The 12,048-nt window shown below is 40.2% G+C and overlaps 3 long non-coding RNA genes across 3 annotated transcripts; 2 read left to right on the forward strand and 1 right to left on the reverse strand.

Moving 5' to 3' along the window:
* Positions 1-3,593: 3,593 nt before the first annotated feature.
* LOC143112340 (uncharacterized) lies at positions 3,594-3,885 on the forward strand. Its single transcript, XR_012984718.1, has 3 exons — positions 3,594-3,617; positions 3,703-3,754; positions 3,830-3,885. It is a non-coding gene; the product is annotated as an uncharacterized LOC143112340 (long non-coding RNA).
* A 2,572-nt stretch (positions 3,886-6,457) lies between these two features.
* On the forward strand, positions 6,458-7,869 carry LOC143111589 (uncharacterized). Its single transcript, XR_012984555.1, has 2 exons — positions 6,458-6,767; positions 7,281-7,869. It is a non-coding gene; the product is annotated as an uncharacterized LOC143111589 (long non-coding RNA).
* A 47-nt stretch (positions 7,870-7,916) lies between these two features.
* LOC143111588 (uncharacterized) lies at positions 7,917-9,837 on the reverse strand. Its single transcript, XR_012984554.1, has 2 exons — positions 9,283-9,837; positions 7,917-8,872 (listed from the first exon to the last, which is right to left on the reverse strand). It is a non-coding gene; the product is annotated as an uncharacterized LOC143111588 (long non-coding RNA).
* Positions 9,838-12,048: the final 2,211 nt, after the last annotated feature.

Here is a 12,048-nt window from a genome sequence, read left to right on the forward strand (position 1 = left end):
AGAAAACAAAAGTGTAACAACAAAAAGGATTTAACAAAAGTATTCTGTTTTAATAAAAAAAAAAAAACTCCAGCAGATTGTCTTGTTGGTCATATTGTTGCTTTTTGTTGACCAAAATTGCTTTTTGATGTGTGATGGTTCTTGCCGTTTCTACCAAATGAATGGCCTATATTCTTATTGTCATGGTTTGACATCAGCTTTTCGTTGCACTGACAAACACTCAAAATATCAAAAGGCTCCCAGACAAATTGAATGCCTACTCTCATTATCATGTTAGGTTGAAGCTTTTCAAACTACACATCACCAAGCCTTCAAACTATTAAAAAGTTTCCATTGTCACCAGGGGCGTATCACGCTTTTTAAAAGTGTGGGGGTTGTGGGATAGGAAAATGAAACAATCTTGCCAAATTATAAATAACTCCCTACAGGGACGTTGTAAGTATTTTCTGAGAGGGGTGCGGACTATATTGGTGTCCGGCAGTTTCTACCCCGAAAAAAAAATAAATTCTGATTGCTAAACACCATTTTAATGCAGTTTGGGAGGGACAGAAGAAGCAGCGCCCCTCATATGTGTGGCTCATGTGACATGTAGGCCTACATGATCTACCTATCACTTCACTATTTGACACTACCCTACATGGACACATATCTCATGTTATAAATCAAGAAATCATTTCAGAAATTATGTTTTGTGCATATAGGTTAGCAGGCTACAATAAATTGCCCTAACAGACAGCAGCCTAATTTCGAGGTATCACTAATACCTAAATAAATATAATAATAAAGAATACAGAACTGTAAGCTCAAATTCAAAAACGTTTGAAGTCTACCCAAACATATGCAAAGGGAATATAAATAAATTGTGTTGCATATAGCCAGCTTAATTCATGTCAATTTAAAGATTATGATTAGCAGTTTCTTTTTCCATTAATAGTTACAGGAAGCCACGTTGTTGTTTAAGCTATTGTTGCTTCTAGCCCACTTTACCTAGTTTCACTTGCTGCAGGGACACACACATTGCATGAGCGCTCATAAGCGTTCTATTTGAGTTCTACATGCTGGAAATCTTAGTTCTCAGATGTAGAACTCAAATGTGTCTTGACGCCTCCGTTTGTAAGATCAAAATAAGATGTTCTAAATGGAACGCGATCGTATTTAAGATCTCCAGCACCGGCCATAACTTAATGTCGCGGCTACGTGGACCAGTAGGTTAATTGTTGAGGAGGCCCATATGTAACAGGACAAGGTCCACACCCCTTGCTTAACCCAGTAGTGCCATTGCGAGTGGCTCTTTGCATTAGGCCTGTCAAACTCGATTCCTTTTAAGGATCCGGGTTATTCTGAGTCACTCACTAAACTGATCCGGGTTGAACGAGTCCCTTGAGTCACTTGAGTCAGTATTGCTAAATCGCAAAGAAATTCAGTCCTACGTTCAAGCAGTGCAGTGGGGTGCTTCATTTCGTTAAGTGCCTTCTCATGATGGATGTGGATCCTCATGATTTGAAACCAGGTTTTTGCAGTACTTGCATTTAGCCTAAGAGTTTTGCTCTCCTGGTCAAAGTGCATCCACACATTGTTCATCTTTTTGGTGCTCATGTTCAGAAACTTTGATCTTATTGACAGAGAGGGTAGCCTATATTATAATAATTCATTATTTGTTGTTGTTTTGTTAACAATAGAAAATTTATCTAGGTCTAATGCTACTCTGCTACTATGTTTATTACCACTACTATATACTAAAAGTAGGCTACTAGGAATCTATTCTAATAGGTATTATAGGCAGGTGATACTAGGCAACTAATATTATTAGCCTATTAATCATAGCTATACATATATATATATATATATCATGTTAGGTAGCCTAATATAATATCATATAATATAATATAATATAATATAAAATAGCCTAATATAATAGCATCAAAACCTCCACCCACTCACGGGAAAGAAAGCAGTTTGAGCCAGACTGTTTATTTATTGTCTTAACCTAGCCTAAGCAATTGACTTTCAATGTAGACATAGAAACAGGACATGCCCTGCAGTGAATAAATTATTATTATTGTTATTATTATTATTACTACTACTAGTACTACTACTACTACTACTACTATTCTCATTAGGCCTATTATTATTATCACCTTGACACGAGTAGAAACTAGGCTAGACTACTTGCTCGTCTACAGATCCACTCATGACAATGTAGCCGGCTGATTCGACTGACTCGCACTCATAACAACATAATGTAACCGGTCCACCCGGCTGATCCAAATGACCCAGGTAGGCTAGCCTACTCAAGCAACTCCATACAGAGCTTGCAATGTTTCGGACTGTCTTCGCGACCTAATTGCATTTTAAAGTAGGCTATGCGTGCAGAATATATGTTATTTCAGAAGTGAAAGCATGGCTTTTGTTGTGGATTTTCTTTTAACCTTGACGAGGAGTTACTCGCTCCTCTAAAGATCCACTCATGACAACGTAGCCGGCTGATTCGGCTGACTCGCACTCATAACAACAACGTAACCGGCCCGCTTGGCTGATCCGACTGGCTAGCCTACTCTCCATACAGAGCTTGCAATGTTTCGGACTGTCTTCGCCACCTAATTGCATTTTAAAGTAGGCTATGCGTGCAGAGCATATGCTATTTCAGAAGTGAAAGCATGGCTTTTGTTGTGGATTTGTTTTTCACCTTGACGAGGAGTTACTCTAAAGATCCACTCATGACAACGTAGCCGGCTGATTCGGCTGACTCGCACTCATAACAACCTAACCGGCCCGCCCGGCTGATTCGACAGACCCGGGTAGATAGGCTACTCAAGCAGCTCCATGAGCGTGCAGTTCGGACTGTCTGCACGACCTAATTGCATTTTAATATGCTACATCTATACACCAAATCTAATTATGTCTAGGCTACATGCAGAACATTGAATGTTATTTCAGAAGTGAAAGAAATGGCTTTTGTTGTGGAATTGCTTTTCACCTCGAGGAGGAGCTACTCGCTCTCGCAGATCCACTCATGACAACGTAGCCGGCTGATTCGACTGACTCGTACTCAACGTAGCCTAACCGGCCAGCTGATCCGACTAATCCGGATTGCTACTCAGCCGCTCCAATCTGAGTCCCATGGTCTGTGAGTCTGCAATGTTTCCGGCTCTGCGGGAAGTTAACCAGTTATCTCGGACTGCCTGCTCACTCAGTCGCTTGAGTTGATTTGTGGAGTTGTGGTTGCCTACGAAATTGTTACATTTTTGGCAGCTACGATGGCTAGGGCTAGGAGGCTAGCTAATGTTGCAAGAGGTTTGTGTGTGGCGCTGTTTATCGTTTTAGATTGAATTGTAGTAGGACTCAACTGATCCGAGTTAATGATACTAGAGACTCGCGACTCATGGGTTAATTTAAAGACACGGGTGAAAGATCTGAGTGAGTCACGACTCAAACACCTTTACTTTGCATTCGGAGGTGAGCCAATTAGCGTAGGGAAGTGGCTACTTAAATTGTAACTTTTAATTTGAAGGCTGACGTCACAGCTGCATACTGTTGGTTGTCCACCTGACTCCTGCCTTCACCGCGGGATCCCTTTGGCCTCCTGCTCACTGTGCATGCATCCAGTGACATTCCTGGTAGGTTATCGTGGAATTGCGTGAGTAGTAACGTTTCCTAAATGTTGTAGGCTAGTATAGCTAACACAAACTTTGGGGGTTTTAGGATTTGCTGTCGGCTGCTGAACATGGGCCTCATAGCCGACCTCAGCTGATTGGTATGTAATTTTAACCGTCTTCAAAATAATATGTAGCTTGCGTGGGTTTTTAATTGTATCTTTTTCGTGTAGCAGAGCTTGCGGTAACACAAGGAGCGGCAACATCAAGGCATCTTGGTTCAAGTTCCGAATGCTGCTGTTTTGTTTTGTTTTGTCCGCGCCCAAGTTGTGTTAGTCAATTTTAAACATTCCACACGGGAGAACTGTACAACGGACGCTCTCGTCCAGTTTTATTCTGTCTGAAAGTGGCCTTGAACGCCTTGTGTTAAACTGACTATATTTGTGAGTGCATATATTGTGCAGTGTGTGTGTATTGGAAGGATTGGCTCCTCTGATTTTCCTCTTGTCGGACAGGAGCTGCAGGCCAACTGTGGTGGCGGACTATCGAGGTGGTGGTGTCCCTTCACTTTTCTTGCTGTGGTGCATTTGAGAATTTGCTATTGACATATTCACGTGTGGTGTGTCTGTAGACCCACTCTCGGATATGCTCTCCAGCCTTGGGTAAGTTCCAGCCCTGTTCCTGGCTCCTCCTATCCCCCCTCAGCCAGTAATCCAATACACACCTTCTGGTGTATGTGTGTGTGACTGTGTATATGTGTGTCCAGGCCTTGTAGGCCACTTGTGTCAGTGCCTTAGTGGCAAAAGTTCTACTGTCTGGAGAGAACCCACTCCCTATATGTTTTAATATTTGTTAATAAAGACAGAGTTTATTTTTGGAAACACGCCTCTGGTTTTCTGTGTCCACGGACCTGTGTTGCCTGGTTGGGCTTCAGATCACTAATTATAGTCCAATTCATTGAAGATTCTGAGGGGCAGGGCCTCAGATGGCGTAGTCGACATTTCTATTAGAAAGCTAACCTACCACTTGCCACACATAGTTCGAGAAAAGCTGCAGATCATAGACAGAGAAAGCAAAGTGCTCTGAGAACAGTATAGTAGCCAAGGTCTTTCTGCACAAACAAGTGCCTTGGTGTGCGCACCCCCGCTTTCACTATGACCTTCTGCATTTATACATTGTGACAAAAACTGTCAGTCAGACAGTGAATTTTGGTTTACTAAATTAGCATAATGCGGTAACAATTATCATTTCAATTCTACCTGAAATCTGCTCACTGCAGACTTTATAATGCAGACCCAAGCAGCAGCACCTTGAAAGATGCACAATTTTGAATTTGATCAGAGCGGCTCTGGTTCTTCACTGGCTAACTTGATGTGATTGGCTGGATGACCATTCAATCAAATCAACAGACCTATTTGTGTCTCTTTGTGTGTGCGTTATGGTAGATACGGTTCCAACTCTTTACGGGAGCGTTTATTTCCATATTTTACTTTCATTTTAATCTGACAAAAAGTGTGGGGGATAGAATCATGTTCCAGCAAAAGTGTGTACGTTATAACACCCACATCCCCCACGCTTGCTACGCGCCTGATTGTCACCTTTGCATGTTGTTACAATGCTGATGCCCCCAGTTATTTCAACAAGTTGCGTCATCTCCACTAAGCCTTTGAAACACTAAAAGAAAGACAAACACGTGTGTGCCATATTGTCATGCTTTTCCCCTCTGTTCTTTAACTCTTGATTTTGTTTTGTTTTGAAATGTTTCTCTGGAGGCCCACAGGGAATTTAATATATGGTTTGGGCACACTGTGGGCTATTCAGTGATTGCACATTCTGCATTTTCTCTGAAACGTCCTCTCTCAGATCCGTAGACATCTTCTGCACAAAATCACAAAATGTTTCCTGTGTCTGTCAGCTCTACTAAACATTACTTGGTCAGTTCATCCCACAGAGACACAGTATTGCTCTGTACAGTTTAGGGTTCTCTTACAGTACATTGTTTACATGCAATATTGTTCTGAGCGAACTACACACACTATAAATGTTCTATCCGCACTAGAAAGAACATTTGTTCTACCCACAGAGCACATAGTGGATGAAGTACTCCATTCCATGGATCTCACCCTGAGGCATATTGTGTAGTTTCCTTTGTAATCACTTCAACCCATTCTACCTTTTTATCAAATCCTTTTAGACGAGACGATTTCCATGATCTTTCCAAGTAATAACTACACACAATTCATCATTTATTAAGCCTTTGTTACGTATTAGTTAATGGTTTGTTCATCATTAGTAATTTATTGATCATACATAATTTATCATCAGTAAAGCATTTGTTCACACAGTTATAAATGGTTTGTTCATAGTAAATAAGCCTATATCTAAAATATGTTTATACATTATTGTTAAGTAATATTTATAATAATAATAACATTATTTAACAGTTGTTACATTCACATGCACTAATGATTAGTTAGGGTGAGGATACATATTTTATAAACCACTTCCTAATACTGTAATTCATGATTAACTCAGGAGTTACAAGTGGTTAGTTAATGATATTTTGTGAGTTCATCTAAAGTGAGGACGTTTTATAGCCTGACGTAGTCATACTCAATTCTAGTCAGAATTTGAGTCTGATACTGCTCCATAGAGCTGTGATTATGGGGCGTGTTTCAAACGAACCAGGAAAAAAAATGCCTCTGCACTCAATTGGATAGACCTACAACCAATCAGAGCAACGGAGTGTGTGACGTATGTTAAGCGACGCATAGTTGATGTCAACAGAACCAGAGCCCTAGACATTCTCTGACAGAACTCAACTTTCGCAGGTGTTGTAAAAATAATGTAAGGATACACGGAGTTCTTCAACACACGAACCTCATTTTTGAGAGAAACAGTAAAGGTGAATGCATATACGATCAAGTTATCCGTTTAGGATTACAACTCCACAACACTGCAAACAAATCGCATCGCATTTGTCGGTCCTGTCAGAACTTTATAACACGGTTGGAACGCGACATGCCCGTGTTTAAAAAATGGACAGAAGACGAAGGAGACCAGCCTGAAGAACCGTGTTCATCTGAGGCATCAGAGACGCCCCGGACTCTGAAGAAGTTCTGCCCCAATCCGTCAACTCCAACCGGTACAAAAACGCGAAGAAGCATTACAGAGGTAAGCTTGTTAATACATTTCTACTTCTTATGATATGACTATGAGAATAACCTCGATTGCCACGTTTCACATGAGTTAATAGTGAGTCGTGATTATTGTCCAATGTGATAAACACTGTGCATTCCCACACTCCTCATTTCCGTGAAATCTATCTATGATTAAATCATCTAGTCATATTTTGACATGCCTAGTATTCTGGAAGCCAGCCCGAATTTCAGTGTAGTGTGAGCAAATGTTACCAGGATAAACTTGTACCTGATGTGTAAGTTGGCCTCTGTCACTTTGTCAATATGTAGAAACTTCATTTTGTAATGGACTAGCATGTTATCCAACCCCCACTTCTGTGCTCTGCACCTCTGTGGGGGGTGGGCAGTGTTTCTCTGACCTGCTCAGCAATTGCATCTGGTGTCACCATATTTAACAGTCTGTATTTTCCAATGTATTGTCAATGCACGTTATACTTATTAGGCTATACTGTAATTCTTCACACTGATGTGTTCACTTATATTTCAGGTTGTCACCCATTTTCCATCCACTTGACCTCCACCTGGAACACCTAAACAATTTTCTCAAATCATTTATGAGAGGATTGGGACCAAACATGTCAGAAATGTCAGCAGCCAGAATCAGTAGGTCCATTGGCATCGTCAAAGAGCTAATGGACAAAACGGACACAGAGCTGGAGCTGACAAGGCCGGCTGGCATTCATCATGTGGCCCGAGAACAGGACGTTTTAACACTGGTAAACGTTTTCAGGGAGACACAACTTTCCCAACAAAAATCACCCAGGCAGGCAGTCTCATGCATTCCCGAATTTCAAGAGAAACTTATTGGCAACGCTGAATTACCAGGAGAAAATAATGGACTGGCAAAATGTGCCTATTTAAATAATTAAGTAAATGTGAAATGTAAATGGTGATGGTAATTTGTAAATATTGTTTTCGTAAATGACAATGTAAATAATTGTTTTCATATAATAGTTTAGTAGTATCCACATTCTTGAAAACATTTTTGTGTTTTCTTATTGGTTGTATGTTCAAAGTTCAGCGTATATCTTCAAACATTACCTATTATGTGTAGATATTAAAAATCTTTATTGAAATGTCTTACTGTTTGTCTTTAAATGCAGAAACATCACCAACCAGTAGAGAAGTATAAACCATTTTAATTTTATTCAAAAATATTAATGTAACAGAGGTAAAAAAAAAGGCATTTGCACAACAACAGGACCCTGAAGCTACAAATTTGAGCCTGAATTTGAAGCTAGCCTGAGATCTTCAACATTGACAAGCCTGATTCCAAGTTACTTGGGGATGATTGTATCTTATCATCCTCATCCTCGTCATCAAAGTAACCAGTGTAATCCATGTCAACCTGAACACGGTCATCCTGAACAACACAGTCATCAAACAAATTAGTTTGACTCTGTTCGATGTCATCAAAAACCTCATGCATAATTCATAGTATCTCTTTTGCATGTTCCAGCTTGTATGTAGGGAGATTATGGATAATGAAGTCCAGGTCAAATATCTGTGTGCACTGTTCTAAAACTGATCAATGAGTTCATCTCCAAAACCAGTGCAGGCTGTGTCGACTGTGTAAAGTGGTATGTTTTTATGGTCCTGAAGTAAACTACTCCTGTAAGTTTGTAACAGTTCCCTGATCAAAAGTGTGCCCTTAGGTGTGACTATTCTGTGTTTGTGGTGTGATGAAACCTCCCCTTGAAAGTGTTCATATTTGGGGATTAGCTCCCCACAACCTTCAGGTTCACAAGAACAAACAGAATGGCAGTGAGTGCAGCACAGATGTCCTAGATCAACAGATGTGGTGTGTTCCTCAAAATGGCAGTACAAAGCTTTCCGCAGACAACTAGTGACTCCATTAAAGTACCGTCTTAACTGCTGGGTCAAGCTTTGTACTAACATCCCTCACAATCCAGTGTAGGCACTCCAGTGTATGGCCAGGTACTTTAATCAGACCCACTCTGATGTTTGTTCTGTTTGGGCTCAGGGCCAAATTTATTGGATTGTCCATCTGAAGCTGTTTCATAACCCTGGCTCTGGATTCCCGATCAGCAGAAGCGGTCAATGTCAGCACAGGTGTACCTGGAATATATAGCAGTACAAAAAGCAACCAATAAGTAACATTAAAAATAAGAAATTATGAGTAGTATCATTTAGTACTTTTTAATGACTGTACTGACATCTAAAAAGAATACATCACTTATAAGGGGTACAGTGACTAGCCTACCAATATGGGTATGGTGCTTGAGTACATAAAGCAACACCCAAATGCCCTTCTGCCCTTTTGCAGCCTGACCACTGATAGAAATAAAACAGTAACCTACATTAGAATGTTTTAACAGCTAGTTCGCTACAATCACACTAACGTTATGATTGTACCAAGTCTGAGTTAGCGAACGTACAACGATACCTAGGCTACTATGTTTACAACATGGGATTCATATCACGACATTGGGAGTTATTTACTAAGTCAGACAGTTAGACTCTCTTACCATTTGTAAGTTAGATGAACTTCGTCCATGACGATACCCATTACGTTGGCTTGAAAAACATCGGAGCCTAGCATGTCCCTCCACTTGTTCAGCAGCCAGGATTCCGGGCTTCAAAAAAGGATCTGGCAACGACCGCTGGCTATATCCACCTCGTCGTGCACGCCGAGTTGCATCGCCATGATGCCCATTTCAGTTGCTTCGGCAAAAAACATCTTTCTTATCAACAAATGCCTTGATCCCGTTACTCTGTTCCTCTTTTAAAATTAATTCGCTGTCGATATCTTCTAGAACAGACCTGATAGCAGAATCTACACATCTCAATTCTCCAGCGGCAGCCATCGTTGTTGTAAACGAATTCAACCCAAGCGCTCTTTGGTGACGTGGTGGATTACGTTACTGTTGAGCATCTGTCCATCATCGTATAAAGCCCGCCCTGACCATTTGATTGGCCCGCCAGTATTTGGGCGAGCATACTCGCGCCACTATTGATCAATGCCAGACCGAACTTCCCGACCTCAAACGTTGTGGGCGGGACTAAGTTCGGAATGGCACCCAGGCTAGACGTTTTATGCTTTGCAACACATTTACAAATGAGTTATAAAGTTCACATTAGCATTTATTCATTTAGAACACACTTTCACCCAAAGTGACTTACACATGTCAATGAAATTAAAGGGCAAGGCCACATTGGTGGACGCCGGGGCTTGAACCCCCAACTTTATGGGTTACTGCATGCTAACCCGGCTCCTTATCCACTACACTACTTCTGCCCAGTGGTATCACAACAGTCCATTCAAAAATATAATATAGATATGCGTGTTTATTATGAACAAACCATTTTTAACTGCGTGTAAACATGATTTACAGATGAGAATTAATGCAGGAATAATGCTTTACAAACAAAGAATACAGCATTTAATTATAGTTTACAGATGTTTAATAAATTCTTAACAGTGTGTAATAAAAGAAACATATTTTAGATATAGGCTTATTTGCTATAAACAAACTATATAACTTTATAACTGTGTGTACAAATACTTTATTTATGAGATTTAAAATAGGAGCAATGCTTTACAAATGATGAACAAAGTATTTTGTAATAGTTTGCAAGTGGTGTATAATGGGGAAATAATTTCATTCATAAGTGGTTGTTTCATTATTTATTAAGTATAAATCATGTACTTACAAACATATTTTTGGATAGGCTTATTTACTATGAACAAACCATTTATAACTGTGTGAACAAATGCTTTACTGATGATTAATTATGTATGAACAATAAATTACTAATGATGAACAAACCATTAACTAATAAGTAACAAAGGCTTAATAAATGATGAATTGTGTGTAGTTATTATAAAGTGGTACCTAATGTTCTTGTATGTTTGGGATCAAGACTTTACCGGCTTTAGTTAATTGCAATACCAGACACCACTGTTTGTCCTCTAAAGAAGACTGAAAATGTTTTAAGATAGCATGTTTGTGTCTATGAGATCTAAAATGTCCTATTAGACCTTGAGATGTTTTTATAACACGATTATTGGTGCCAGTCAAAATATGGAGAGAAGCATCACGCTGTGTCTTATTTTGAGATACATGCCTCATTTACAACTTAACGGAATTCATTTGCATTTTACAGGGCTGATCGTAGCAGGCCTGAGGGCGACAGTCTCAGACCAGTATGGATGTAATTTCTCATGCAAATTCAAACAATTATGGCAGAATCTCTACTTGGATGGACACTTTGAACTAGTGGACTTTGGATTTAAAAAAAAATTAAATCGTGATGTTTTAGAAATTGACCATTGGATGACCCCCGCATGTCTTTCCCAGAGGACTTGAGGCATGGCAAAGAACTGGGTTATACAAGGCCAATCCCCCAGCACACAATGTGTTTACACGAGCAGGAGGGCTTGTAAGTTTAGCACTTTGGGATCCATCCCGTAATGACAGCAAAATGCTTTCATGTCTGTTTACTCAGGCAATGGCATGCGATTTTAAGGCAAGTCCACAATTCTAACCCATAAGAATACACTTTTTCTGTCAGATTCACTGAGTTTCTCCTCACTGTCCTCTAGCGGTCTGTTCTGTGTGTGTGTGCACCCAAAAGAGCTTCTACTATTCTACTGCTCCAGGTTGCTCCAGGACAATGGAAGGGAGGGATGTATTTTGATAGGCTGTTGGCCTCAAATATCAACAACCTTTCACTCAGGTGTCACATGCCTTTCAGTCAGTGGTAAAATTACTGTTGTGTGTAAAACTTGTTTCATTTCTTCCCAGGAAGCCCTCACTCCATGTGGCGATATTATCATAATTTCACAGGTCAGGGTGCTATTCATCAGGGTGCTATCAGGGGGCTAGATTGTTTGGAGCGTGCAAAGCAAATATGCCATTGCTACCTGAGCGCAGCTGGGCAACAAGTGGTTCCAGGCTGTGCAAAGCATGGCATGACATGATTTATCGCACCCATGGCAGCAGAAGTGGAATGGGCCATGTGATAGATGTGAGATAATTGTGTGACAGTCGTGGGTCGTGTGTATCCCCAAAGTCTTACTACAGTGATAACTGTTAAACAGAGGTGTTGTGCCCATTGAAGGTGGGTGGCTAGGTGCCCACACAGATTTTTAATATCTTAACTTATTGAAAGTGCTGTTATCTCTGTAATGTGTTGTTGTGGTCATGTAATACTATTCAAACATAATCATTGTGAAAAATATATAAATAGAGGCCTTTCAATGCAATTTTAAGGATATTCCCAAAACTCCC

This window comes from Alosa pseudoharengus, unplaced genomic scaffold (genome assembly GCF_046254945.1).
Source record: "Alosa pseudoharengus isolate Yale_2024_CS ecotype anadromous, Long Island Sound unplaced genomic scaffold, YU_APseudo_1.1 YU_APseudo_1.1_scf_8, whole genome shotgun sequence".
Taxonomy (NCBI): Eukaryota; Metazoa; Chordata; class Actinopteri; order Clupeiformes; family Clupeidae; genus Alosa; species Alosa pseudoharengus.